General features: G+C 35.7%; 1 pseudogene; it reads right to left on the bottom strand.

Moving 5' to 3' along the window:
- Positions 1–3,274: 3,274 nt before the first annotated feature.
- Positions 3,275–4,466, bottom strand: LOC149849091 (uncharacterized; annotated as a pseudogene).
- Positions 4,467–4,955: the final 489 nt, after the last annotated feature.

Raw genomic sequence — 4,955 nt, 5'->3', positions numbered from 1 at the left:
ACGTGGCATATAAGATATTTCTCTGGTTCTAAGGTAAAGGCTTCCCATCATCCTTGAGCGCCTACCGATATACCTCGGACTATGGCCCTTAGGTACGTGGTAGGGGGGCGTGAACCCAAATAAGTGGTCCAGTTGTGAGGCTCTCTTCCGAACTATGGTTCAATTAGATAGCCCAGCAACGTGAAGACCGGGACAATATAGGTAGGGAGGTTTTCAAAAATATGATCAACATGCAATAAAATCAGAAAGGCTCTAATGCAAGTCCTAAAGAGATAGATTCAAATAAAGAGAAGCATACACTTGCATACATTGTTTTTGCATTCAATCCCTAAAATTGAGGAGAGTTGTATTTAAAACCTAAGTCTAATGTGAACATGGATATAATCTCCTCAATATGGTCCTACCAAACCATACTTAGATCCTATATGCAATGATGTCAACTTTAGGACAGAGTCTAGGCTCCTAAGGTTTGCATGAAAAATGAAGCTGACATAGAAGAATAAAGACTTAGATAATATTAAAGCAAAGCAAAGGCATAGATCCAACCGGACGAAGACAGGTCCCATCACGGTCGCCAAAACTGTGATCATCGCAAAATTTTTCCTCTCGTAATATTCTCTCTCTTCCTTCTCTTTTCCTTTTCTAACCTCTTATTTTCCTCCTTTTTGAAGGGAGAAGAATAAAAGATAAAAAAAGAAAGAGAGAAGAGAAAAAGAAGAGAAAAGAAGAAGAGGAACTCTTTTGCGGGGTTTCACTTGACCTTGATTTGAAAAAAATATTTAGAAATTTAACTCGCCTCCGTTTTGAAAATTTGCGGGAAAATTGGAGAGACGGGATTCGCTCGTCGGTACGAGGTTCGACCGTTCCTGGCGCCTTTACCAGGGGTAATCGAACCAAGGATCGAATCTATGCCTTTTGCTTTGCCTAAATATTATCTAAGAATTTATCCTAGAGATCTAAATGCACAAAGAATCATGCTTGTGCAATGCAAGGATGTATGCTCTTTTGAAAGATGTTTTGAAAATTTCCAAATATTCTGAGATGAATTTGGTAAGGGAGTGAAGAAATGATTGAATCTAACTTAGAACTTGAGATAGATGAGAGAAGTTCTAAGTCTTTAGAGTTGGAAGAATAAATCTTGACTTTGGAAAGAGAATAATTTAAAGCTGAGATAAAGGGGAGGGAAAGGAAATTTTCAAGGTTTTTAAAAGATGGACTTTGACCCTGGATTTAGGAAAAGAGATAAGATTGAAAGTGGAATTGAATTTAAGATTTGAATTTTGGAATGGATCTGAGAAATCCAAATGGTATAGAAATGAATTTAAGAAATCTAGACATGATCTGTAAATGGATTTAGATTTGAAATCTGGAAATGAAATGGAATTGGCTTTGAAAGTTGGAATTGAAAATAGAACTTGATTTGAAATATGGATTTCAAGATGGAATTCGAATCTAAAGTCTGGATCTTTGAATCTGAAATCTGAATTGGATCCGATTTTGGAAATAGATTTTGGATCTGGGATCCAAGATAGAATTGAATTATGGATCCTAAAATGGATTTGGATCTGAAGTCTGAGATCCAAAGTGGAAGTGGATTCTGGATCCTAAAATGGATTTGGATCTGAAGTCTGAGATCCAAGATGAAATTGGGTTCTGGATCCTAAAATGGATTTTGGATCTGAAGTCTGAGATCCAAGATGGAATTGGATTCTGGATCCTAAAATGGAATTTGATATAAAGTGAAACTGGATTCTGGATCCTAAAGTGGAATTGGATCTGAAGTCTGAGATCCAACATGAAAGTTGAATCCTGGATCCTAAAATGGATTTGGAGTTTATAAATTCAGAGGATGAATCAAGAACTTCCAATTTTGAATTGAAATTTAGAATTTGAATCTTGAATATACAAATGAATTTCAAAGTCAATTTAGACTTTGAATTTGAAGTTTGAATTTGGAACCAGAAGATGAATCAGAAATTTCAAAGTTTAAATTGACCTTTGAATTGAATTTTGAATTTAAATTGGAAATTTAAAGTTTGAATACAAAAATGATTTTGGAATTTCAAAGTCAAATTGGACTTTGAATTTGAGATAGAATTTGGAATTTGAAATGCAAGATGATTCTGAAGTTTCAAAGTCAAATGGGACCTTGTAATTGAATTCTTGAATCCTTTTGAGAAAATAGAGTGGAATTTGAATTTATGAATAGGATTTGATCTGAGAAATGAAGGAAAGAATCACTTGGATTTATGAAGAAGAATTTTGAAAATATGATGCAATTCTGTCCTAAATGATGAATGAATTTAAAGAATTTTGAAATTGGATTTTGAAAATCCTATTTCATTCTTTGCATGAATTGAAATAAGATTGAAAATATAATACATCCTTGACTATGGTCATTGAATGTATTATATAATAATCTATATTTAAATTCAGGTGAAGAATAAAACATATTTTGTGCTTTTATAGAGTTTAAAATGGAATTAATTCTCAATATACCCTGACTATGGCCATTGGTATATATTTTGAGCCTATTCTAAGTTAAACTGTAATAAAAGAAGGAAAGATTTGAAAAGATGATGATTTTTGAAGAGGATCCAGTGTGGATCCAGTGTTATTTTACAAAAGATAAAAATCCTAAGTTTTGTTTACATCCTGACTATGGCCATTAATGTAAATCATCAACTTAGGATTAATTACCTCTTATGAAATGGTGCATGTGCCATTCGTGGTCCCATTTGTGAGATTTTGAAAAAAATAAAAGGCAAAAAAAATGTATGAAAACAAGCAATTCATGATATTTACAATGCTCATTCATTCTATCTAAGACAGGAAAAGTAAATCCTTTGTTTAAATCTAGCTATTACATAAGATTTGAATTTACAACTCCCAATGATGATATCTTCCACATATTCCCTGCAAAACAAAATTATTACAAGGCGCAGATAAAAGAGAGTGGAAGAAATTAGGTTGGAAATGCAAAAGCACATGGTTGTATCAATTCTAATTGAGAACAAGATACTATTCTCATTAAAAATTGCATATGGACAAGCATCTCAAACTGATTGGAAAGCTGAGTGTGAGAATGTATATAGAATATGTCAAACTAAAAGACTAAAAGTAAATGGATGTTTAAGCTAATGAATTTTTTTTTTTTTATGAGGAAATGCATGTAACATACCAAATATTTAAGTCAAGAATCAGGTACAAATCATTGGGTTTAGTATATCCATGAACCGACAGATTGGATTTTTTTTTTTTTTTACTAACTCGATTAACCATTGCAACAGGACATCACTCCGATCTTTTTGATGAAATAAATATTTCCACAAATTGTAGGTGATGGATCAACTTTCTGCGAATTGACATCTATAACAATGATTGAATGATAAGTCGAGATGCCAATGGGTAGCCAACAAGGAAGTGGCAGGTGAGTCATGAATGAAGAGATGTTGCAGGAAGTAAACAGCAAGTGTGACGGTGTGCAACAGTGGTAAGTGTGTGGATATATGAGAGTGTGAGTATACAATGGGAATGTGCTGCAGTGATGAACATAGTACGAAAAGATGGTAATGGTGGCTAACAGGCAATACTGTATATGGGGTATGGATGCAACAAACATGCATTTATACTGTGTACTGAAGATATGCAGGGAGTGTGCAGGTGTTTGCCACATGAGCGAGTCAGTTATTGAGAACCTTAACCCTCTCCGCATGAGATTATCAAGCAGCCTGGTAGTGTTCCTAGCATCATCCAGGCCATAATGAGCACAGCCTTCCCAAGCTAGCCCAGCTAGCTGGACAGCCTCCTTGAGGTTGCAGCGGACATCACCAAATACTTCATGGAATGGAATCCTGAGATTGATCCACCTGAATCTGTTGGATGCCAGTGAGCTCCTTGCAGAAATCTGTCAGATGCTGATGATAAGCAGGTTGAACATATGTCTGAAAATATCCTTCCAGCTGCTCAGTCATGCTGTTTACTATAACAGATGGAAACTCAGTAATCTCTTGTGGATGAGGATTATTTTCCTTGTCACAAGTTGCCTCAAAATCAATGACTACAAAGTACTGAAATTCTTGAAACTGGACATCTGGTGGATAAGCTAGAAACTGCATCCCGTATGGCACATACTATTTTTCACTTTCCGATGGGAAAGAATAATCCCTATTAAATGGATAAAAATAGCTCTCTCGGAAGGCATGCCACTGGTTCTGTTGCATCTTTTCACAGTCATCATGAAAGTTCGGCTATGCAAAGAAATCTTGTTGGTATACAGGCCTACGATAGCCACTATTTGGTGGTCCAATGGTCCCATTGCTTAATGAATTTTCAGCTGCTAACACCTTCCCTGGTCCATCCTTGAGTTCAGGCAGCACTTCACTTGCATCCCCATCACCTTGCAGTTTGCAGCTAAATGCCTTATTCTGCAGGCATGATAGGGATGCCACATGACTCCTTTGCATTTTTTTCTGTGCTCTCTTCCTCAATCATGATCCTGTTTGAAATTATAATATTCTGGTAGATATATCTTGAAGTTCCCTAGATCTCCCCTCATGTCTAATTGGGAGAAGCAAAGGGGAATTTGCTGAAGTGAATAAATCAAACCCAGTGTGTAGGTAGGCTGTCATTGTTATGAGAAATGGAATGACATAGAGTGAAATGACTAAGTGCGTGAGAACCTATGCCTAAAAAAAATTGCTAAATATCAGTTGGTTACACCCATCGGCTATGCATATACACAATTTGATGCAGTGAAGTGAACACTGAAATTTGCGCACATATGACAGTGAATGAGGTGTGATAAAGTGGTGGGGGAGGATGCTGAGTGAGTGTATGTGCATTGTGATTAAGTGCAATAGGCATGAAAACAAGATGAACAGCAAAAAGTGACATACATGAGCTGAAATGGTGTCAGTGTAATAAATAAAACAAGGATATAATGTGAATAATGT

Source organism: Nuphar pumila, chromosome 1 (assembly GCF_984573655.1).
Source record: "Nuphar pumila chromosome 1, dmNupPumi1.hap1.1, whole genome shotgun sequence".
In the NCBI taxonomy this organism is placed as follows: domain Eukaryota; kingdom Viridiplantae; phylum Streptophyta; class Magnoliopsida; order Nymphaeales; family Nymphaeaceae; genus Nuphar; species Nuphar pumila.
Note: the sequence above shows the minus strand (reverse complement) of the source record. Positions and strands in the feature narration are given on the sequence as shown.